Source organism: Dendrobates tinctorius, unplaced genomic scaffold (genome assembly GCF_039654945.1).
Source record: "Dendrobates tinctorius isolate UK_male_01 unplaced genomic scaffold, ASM3965494v1 ptg000224l, whole genome shotgun sequence".
NCBI lineage: Eukaryota > Metazoa > Chordata > Amphibia > Anura > Dendrobatidae > Dendrobates > Dendrobates tinctorius.
Genome location: NW_027361891.1, coordinates 14,557,166 through 14,566,376, shown reverse-complemented (window position 1 = coordinate 14,566,376; position 9,211 = coordinate 14,557,166). Strand labels below are relative to the sequence as shown.

At 40.9% G+C, this 9,211-nt stretch overlaps 1 long non-coding RNA gene across 1 annotated transcript in view; it reads right to left on the bottom strand.

The window, feature by feature from the left end:
* Window positions 1–1,932: 1,932 nt before the first annotated feature.
* LOC141059165 (uncharacterized) overlaps window positions 1,933–9,211 on the bottom strand; it is a 192,771-nt gene continuing 185,492 nt past the window's right edge. Inside the window, exon 4 of the long non-coding RNA XR_012222394.1 lies at window positions 1,933–1,990. This is a non-coding gene — a long non-coding RNA (uncharacterized lncRNA). The remainder of the gene's footprint in view (window positions 1,991–9,211) is intronic.

Genomic DNA, 9,211 nt, shown 5'->3' with positions numbered 1-9,211 from the left:
AAAAGGTAACAAAGATGTTTGAAGTACTGTTTGCTATCATGTAAACACAGCATGGAGTACAGTGAATAATGTTAGTGCTTATACTCTATGGATTAGATTCTCCAGAACAGCTGAGTTAATTATGTCTAGCAGTTCTCATTACACTTTCCCAATTAACTTGTCTGCTCTCGTATTCTGATCTCGGTGACCATATCACACAGGGTTTCTTATTATAAGAAACCTTAGAAGTTAGAAATGTTATGATATAGAATGTCTAATCTGATTATCTATCTTTATGTCTATCTAAAGTCAAAAATTGCCAGCACTCTAAATTATACTCTAAAATAAAGTGGGCTACTGTATTTACCCACATAAAAGTACCCTTTTTTCACATTGCAATTTTGAGCACTGCCTTGTTTGCTACATATTATTTGGAAGGATGCTATGTTCGGTATTGGAATTTGTATCCACTCTCTAAGCATGATGCTGCTTTATTTTACCTTGTTTCTATTCAACTGTATGTCTATCTACAAATAGGTCTTACTGTTTCTCTGTCTGCCTGCCTGCCTATGTTTCTATGGAACTATTGCATTTCTGTTTTATGCAAACATATTGAATATCAACCATTAGCTTACCAGCCAGTCAGTTTTCTTTTTTTTAAGATTGATGCATGAGCCAGAATGATATATTAGCAGCCTACCTTATCTAATTAATGTTATAAACAGCCAGCTATCAGGAATGGAGAACCTTTGTAAAGTGCATGAGGTAAGATGCAACAAACACAAATACATTGAATTCATACAGGGAAAACACAACATGAATATGCCAAACCCACTGAATGTACAATAAGCAAGCCTATGCAGCATAATGGACCCTATAGAGTTATTTACAACGGTATCCCATAAGTGGAGAAAAACTCAAAAACCCCTAAAAACAAGTCAGTATAAGCAAACTTACATTCTTGATGTTGTTCCAATGCACGGTTCGCCCTTATTTGTCAAGGGGTGTGTGTTGAGGAGGAGACAGCAGGGATTTTGCACCAATAGCAATGGCAACCAAGGGAGAAGTGTGCCACAGCCAGATTCATATTGGCCTCAGTGTCAGTGTGATGTCATCACCAATAAAAGTGTTATGCAGTTTGAGATTAAAATAAAATATTATTATCTTGGGCATAATTTATTCTTGTCTCAGGGCTTCTCTTCATGGCCTATTGCTCTTTCTTCAAAATCCCTGTATGCATTAGAGTTTACTTGCCTTAGTCATTTTTAGTATTTTCACTTTAGGAAAAACTTGTGCATTACAAATAAACATAGTGTTCAACCATGTAGAGGCAAAAACTTGATAAATGTGTTAAATAGCATATTGACACAGACAAACAATTAAAAACATTTAAAACCATGCACAAAGAAAATGGGTATGGATATTCTAATCCAAAATAAACCCCCAACAGCAGGCAACAAGATAAGGTCACATGAGTCCCCCTGGATAAATAACAATCAATCAGTGTACGTGTTTTGCTCAGTTTTGCTCAGTACTGAGTAGAAGCACCCTTTTGAGCTAGTACAGCCATGAGTCTTCTTGGGAATGATGAAACAAGTTTTTCACACCTGGATTTGGGGATCCTCTGCCATTCTTCCATGCAGATCCTCTCCAGTTCCTGTCAGGTTGGATGGTGAACGTTGGCAGACAGCCATTTTCAGATCTCTCCAGAGATGATCAATTCGGTTTAGGTCAGGGCTCTGGCTGGGCCAGTCAAGAATGGTCACAGGGTTGTTCTGAAGCCACTCCTTTGTTACTTTAGCTGTATGCTTAGGTCATTGTCTTGGACAGCATGTGACTTAAATATGAGTGTCTGAGCAAAGGGTCTGAATAATTATAACCATGTGATATTTCAGTTTTTCTTTATTAATAAATTTGCAAACATTTCTTCATTTCTGTTTTTTTTCAGTCAAGATGGGGTGCGGATTGTACATTAATGAAAAAAATGAACTTTTTTGAATTTACAAAATAGCTGCAATGAAACAAAGTGAAAAATGTAAAGGGGTCTGAATACTTTCCATACTCACTGTATTATCATTTACTTATGTTGTGATTAATGATATTGATATTAATTATAAATTTAGCGATAAATGATTCTCATTTAATTCAGGGATTCTTTTTCATTACAATGTAGGCTAAAGACTGACGTAACAAAACTGTGATTCATTTCAATTCTTTTTGACAAGAGAATTTTCAGCTATCTTTGAGGAAAATTGGACTTTGAAAACATTTGAAATATAGTTGCAAACCAAGATATTTTTTGGTATAAAATAGTCAAGTTGTACGGATTATCAGTAAAATCAGCAGGATTTTTCTTACATAATTGTTAGCATTAGCTGGAATTTTTCATAAAGTACATGTTGTCAATGGACCTTATCAGATGTAGGCAGAAATTGTAGTTGCTGAAGTCCCATTTGCAGGATTAGGTTATGTCCAGCTAAATTGTTTAGAACAAGTTATTCTATTTAAGCCATCAAGAAGTCATATTATCAGGCTGAAAAAAACTGCACACACAGGCTAAATCTGAAAACTCGGTCAAATTGAAATTGTCAGGGTCATCCAACTGGATTCTCGATACGCTTGTTGCAAAAGATGTTAAAAGCAGATAACTTGCCCAATATACTGCATCAAAAGAATTGAAGGTATGCCGTTTTCAGCATAGTATCTTAAAAGATGAATTGCATATATGATATATTTTTGTTAATATCCCTGCAGGCTAAAACAAAATGTATCACCTACAGTATATATACTCAAATGCTATAAAATATGGATTACATGTGCTTCCAACTTTAGCTAGATAAAGGAGCTGTATAATGTTCTGGAAATTAAATTAATAAAAATGGCACAACCAGCTTGGGGAGCTGTATGCTTAAATGGGTTATTTTTTGATTCTTTCTTCAGTAGTGCACCATTCCCTTACCTCCTAGCTTCTTGCTTAGCAGGGGAGGGAATGCCCTCTTGAAGACTGATAGTTTGAACCAAAATGGCTCAAAGTCACTGGCACAAACTTATGCACTCGCTCACGATGTGAGAAGAGACAGCCTTGCTTCTGCAGATTGGGACAAATGCAGAGAAACAAATCTGACTGGATCCAGTGATGCTAGCACATACCACCTCTGAGGTGGCTGTTAACCTTGACAATGAGTTGTACATTGCGGAAGAACGGAGAAGATTTTTAAAAAGATGTAAAGTGCAAAGTCAACTGTTTTTACAAGGAATTTGGAATTTTAACTGTATAATATGATGAGACAACACCTATAACTTATCTGTATTTAATTAATGTATATAAAAGCCAAATTTACCAAGATTAGAGACCATGAAGCACAATCTAAAATATATGGGCTAGTGTGGAACCTAAAGAAGCCCTCCTCCCATCATAGTTTTTTCATCCTCTTAATATATTGCAATCATCATATTATATAGCACTGTGTGCATACAATTGCTCATTTTGCCTTTCTACCCAGTTAATTTTTTTCATTTCCACTAGGTCTATGACATCACGTGATTAAAAACAGACTGGCTAAATTCTTGTAAGCTCTATGTAGAATCAAGAAATCTCTTTACGTGCATGAGTCATCATTAGAACTATAATTCTACATCACTGCAAAGTCTCTGTCAGCCCAGCTCCAATCCCTCTTCATCCACTGACCCTGATTCTGGTCATCTTTCCAGTAAAAACTATCTTTTAGCTAACACAGGAGAGCATTCACTGCTGCAGTGTGCTGTGCTTCTCTATAATTTATGTAAAAAATTAATATCCTTCTGTTGCAGTCACATAACAGCATGTGTAAAAATAAGCAATCTACTGCTTATAAGGGTACGTGCCCGTGATCAGGAAGAGCTATGTTTTGGATGCAGCTCATCTGCGCTGCGTCCACAACACTGCGTTCTACATTAGAAGTACAGTGGATGGGATTTATAGAAATCCCATCCGCACTGTGCTTCCATTTAATGCTGCGTATACTCATCTGCTGTGCATGTTTATGAGCTGCAGCATGTCAATCATCTGCAGAGGAGACACGTGGTTTCACCCATAGCCCCTCCCTAAATGTGGTAAATCCGCATGGTTCAATGAACACATTTTCCTGCTTAATTACAACGCAGCCTTTTGGATGCAGCAAAAATGCGTTTTGTCCAAAACGCTGCTATGTCCTGATTGTGGTCAAATGTTCTACCTAAATTATTGCAAATCAAGTCAGTCCTTTGTAGCAATGATGTTTCTCAATAAAAGTGGCCTTTTTGGTCTGCAACAATACATAGGCAGGGGGAATATTTGAAACTAACACCCACGTGAATGCCAGGATACTATCATAGCAGAACACTGCTCATTTTATTCCCATAGTACATAATATTGCCATATCCCTGGCCATCCAATATGATTAATAAAACCAGGTCAACATCTTTAATTGGTATGTGGTCTAGTAATTATGCTAGTATATCCAGCATAGGAATTTTTACCAGTCTGCTGTTATGTAGTCCCATATACAACAAGCTGTGATGCATTTTTTGTTCTGACACCTTGTATAATAGCCTGCTTTCACTTTTATACCATTTTGTTGAGCAGTAGCTCCTCTGTTGGATTCATCAAGGCAACTATACTTTAACTATACTTTACTCTCACGGTGTATCACTGAGCCTTATGTGTCCATGATTTTGTTTGATTTTCCATCTGTCCATCAGCCCCTAGGACGCTGGGATTAGAGCTGAACTAGATCCACTATGCGCACTGCTTCGCACTGGCAATGCCACTACTTGGTGCTGTCTCTTACTCCTATCTCCCTATAAACACATACACAACAAGAGGCTAGGGGTTAATAAGGAGCTTGCACCAGACACATTCACACATGCACATACTTCACATGTTTGGACTATACTAGTGCACGGCCGTGCGGCCGTGTGATCCTTTTATAACCACAGCCTTCCGGGACCTTGCTGATGGCCTAATAAGAGCTGCTTGAGGACCTGAGCATGTGACCTCCGACCACCAATGAGCGGTCATCTTACGGGCATGCTCAGATGGAGAAAAGCAGCACTTAGACCCAGGAGTGTCTGCTTGCTGCTGACTAATGCGGAACCTGGGGCGGCAGCAGCAACCGAATGCATAGCATTAGCCTGAGAAAGATCCTGGGACCGATGTCTCTGCTGAGCTGGAGCCTCTGCAGCTGAAGAATGGGAGACCACAGAGGACATGGCTCAAGATTCCCCCTGTGCAGCGGGATCTCGAAGTCTAACACCCGGCTTCCTGAATCACTCCTGCTGAACAGCTGATCATTGCCGCAGCTGCATGTGTCGTGGCTGTGTCACTGTCACAGCACATGCATGGAGAGCCCAACACACAGGCTCTCCATGCATGTTCTGTGACAGTAACACATGCAGCTGCGGCAGCGATCAGGAAGCCAGGTTTCCGCTGTACCTTATTCGGCAAGTGCTATAGCTTGCCGAATAAGTGGGGAAGCGAAGATATTCGCTCAACTCTAGAACTAAACACTGCATACTGGGATCACCCCTCAAGACATCTTGTTTTAAAGATGGCCCAATACAGTAATCTAACCATGACAATGTAGCCTTGGTGCCTTGGTCAGAGCTACTTTGCTCTTTAACCTTCCCAATTTTTTTTGCTTACAGCAAATAATCTTTTACTGACTGACTGTTAAATGCTACTTAATATATCCTAATTTTTTACAGGTGTAGAGCTGAATGGAGATGAATGGAATGATACACAGCAAATTGATTTCAAGTCAAATTTCCTGAAATTCACAGGTCACAGCAAATTATAACAATTTGCCTTCGAATAGTGAGGATCGGCAAAATAAAAATGTGTGACTCCATTTAACACATTGCTGAATATTGCATTAGCAGGGCATATGTTCAAAATGTCAGTCACAAACACACAATCTTCCCCATAATGACTTGCAGCTATCACATCACATGGTTTTGCACAGCCCACCAGAGTGGAGGGCTGTAGCAGCCAACATACTGGCTAGAGGCCGACCTCTGTGATTTTGCACCCTGGTTTCTTTTGCTGGGCAGCGTGACCACCATCTCTTCCTCCTAACTTTCCACATCACTCAGATGGCCTTGACTTCATGTGGGGTCTAAAATCTCATCATCCTGCATTGCATCATTGCACCTATCCATTCTTTCCTTAATTCTGTTGCCCTACCAATCTACTTTTGTCCTCGCTACTCCTCCGCTTCTCCCTTCTGCAAATCCCTTAATTGTCTCCCAGTTTAACAATATATCCACTACAAGGACTAACACTGACTTACAAAGCTGTCCATCATCTGTCTCACCCATATATCTCTGATCTAATCTCCTGATAATCTCTGGTCCTCTGGACCTCCTTCTATCCTCCACAATCATACGTTCCTCATCAAATTGTCTGCAAGACTGCTCCCGAGAATCCCCCATTATGTTGCCTTCTAAAATGTTTGGGGAAAAAAGTGGTCTTGTAGTCCGCAAAATAGGGCATAAATTATATAATAATAATTTTATTTCTATAGTGCCAACATATGCCACAGCACTTTACATTTTAGAGGGGACTTGTACAGACAAAAGACATTACAGCATAACAATAAACACATAAATCAACAGATACCAAAAGGATTGAGGCCTCTGTTCGCAAGCTTACAATCTATGAGGAAATAGGGAAGACAGGAAAGGTGGATGGTAACAATTGCTTTCATTGTTATGACCAGCAATAGTGTAACAAATCTGGTGTTCATGTAATGCTGCATGAACCGGTCAGCCAGAATGTGTAAAAGTACTGACACAGAGGGCTCATAAATGCATAAAGCATGTGAGAACATGATATGAGGAACCTAGTTATGGTAAAAATTTTGAATGGGCAACACAGGGATAGTAAGATTAATGTGTTGAGGCAGTAAGCCAGTTTGAAGAAATGTGTTTTTAGGGCACACTTAATACTGTGGGTATTGGGGATTAAGCAAATTTTCCTGGGCAGTGCATTCCAAAAAATTGGTACAGCATGTGAGAAGTCTTGGATATGGGAGTGGGAGGTTCTGATTATTGAGGATGTTAACCTTAGGTCATTAGCAGAATGGAAGGCATGGGTAGGGTGGTAGACTGAGACAAGGGAGGAGATGTAAGGTGGTGCTAAACAATGGAGTTGTTGTGAGTTCATTTTCCCCTCCGTCACTGAGGCCTGGTGAACTCCCTGTTCTAGTGAAGGAAGGTAGTGAGCCTGATTATCAGGCACCTGGGACTAATGAAGACGATTGGCTGAGTGGAGTCACTGACTGGATTTAAGGCAGCCTACGCCCTTTCTGCCCTGCGGGTGATTTCTCTGTGGACTCTTGGACACCAGTCTGATTCCTGCTCTCCTAAAGCTAAGTTTTCTGTTTTGCCTTTTTGCATTTAAGATTTGTTTTTGTTTTTCTTGCTTTTTGGATTCTGCCACTCCCTGCTGGAGTGTGCAGTGTTCCGTTAGCTCTGTCTTCTGAAAGTACCTGAGTGCTGATTTAGTTTTTGAAGCTTAGTTGCTTCAGGGCCATTTTTATATCAGCTTGTTGGCTTTTGTCTCTGATAGGGTTTTGGCAGATTGCAGACAGCAGCCTTCCTATCCGTTCCTATCTAGGTAGTTTTTGGGCCCCGTCTTTGCTCAGCCTGTCTTTCTGTCTGTGTAAGTGTTTTCATCTTGCTTCACCGTCATTATATGTGGGGGGCTGCCTATTGCTTTGGGGTCTGCTCTGGGGCAGTTAGATTTCCCCTTTCCTTCTTTAGGCCTATGTATCTCTCCGGCTGTGATCGAGGGGTCTAGGTCATCGTAGGAACCCCCCACGGCTACTGCTAGTTGTGTTGTTAGGTTCAGGGGTCTGCAATCTGATAGTTGCCAACTTCTCTGGTTTTCTGGACTTAGCTAGCATTTCTGTTTTTGCCTCCTACGGTGACTCAATCATAACAGAATCACCCGCCGAACCGCAGATCCTGGGGTACTCAATAGCAGGAAAGAATTGTGTTTAAAAAAAAAAAAAAAAAAAAATAGAGTGTGTATATTCTTTCCTCTATATCTCTGAGGCCGTAGGGGGAATTTTTTTTTTCTCTCTCTCAAAGGAGATAAAGCAAGTGTCTGATCGTGTGGAGCAGCTCGCTGCTGAAGTGCGAGGAATTTCCGCCTATCTTGCTCGTTCACATGCTGTTGAACCAAAGATCCCCACACCTGATGTATTTTTTGGGGATCGATCTAAATTTTTGAGTTTCAAAAATAATTGTAAATTATTTTTTGCTTTGAAGCCTAACTCGTCAGGGAGCCCCGCGCAGCAGGTTAAAATTGTCATCTCTTTGCTGCGCAGCGATCCCCAGGATTGGGCGTTTTCTTTGAAACCAGATGACCCTATTCTGACTAATGTGAACGCATTTTTTCAAGCCTTGGGGTTGCTGTACGACGAACCTAATGCTATTGATCAGGCTGAAAAGACCCTGTTAGCATTGAACCAGGGTCGAGAATCTGCAGAGTTGTACTGTCAAAAGTTCCGAAAGTGGGCGGTCCTTACTACCTGGAATGATAGTGCCTTGGCTGCTCTCTTTCGGAAGGGTTTGTCAGAAGCCGTAAAAGATACTATGGTGGGATTTCCTGTTCCCTCTGGTCAGGACGATTCTATGTCTTTAGCCATTCAGGTTGATCGGCATTTACGTGAACGCAGGATTACACAAGAGGTGTTGCCACCGGTTGAACAGACGTCTGAACCTATGCAATGTGATAGAGTTTTGTCTAAGGCGCAACGTCAGGAATTCAGAAGGCGCAATAAGCTGTGTTTTTTCTGTGGAGATGCCTCACATATTATTTCTGTTTGTCCTAAACGTGAGAAACGCTTTGCACACACGTTTTCTGTTGGTGGGGTTCAGCCTAAGTTTCTTTTGGCGATTACTCTGATCTGTTCCCTGTCCACATTTTCCGCCAAGGCTTTTGTGGATTCAGGAGCAGCGCTAAACCTAATGGACTTGGATTTTGCTAAACGTTGTGGATTTCCGTTGACACCTCTGCAGACGCCTATCCCTTTGAGGGGGATTGATGCTACCCCTCTGGCTAAAAATAAACCTCAGTTTTGGACCCAGTTGGTCATGCGGGTCGCCCCAGACCACCAAGAAAATTGCAGATTTTTGGTGTTGCATGGTCTGCATGATGCCGTTGTTCTGGGGTTTCCCTGGTTGCAGATTCATAATCCAGTTTTGG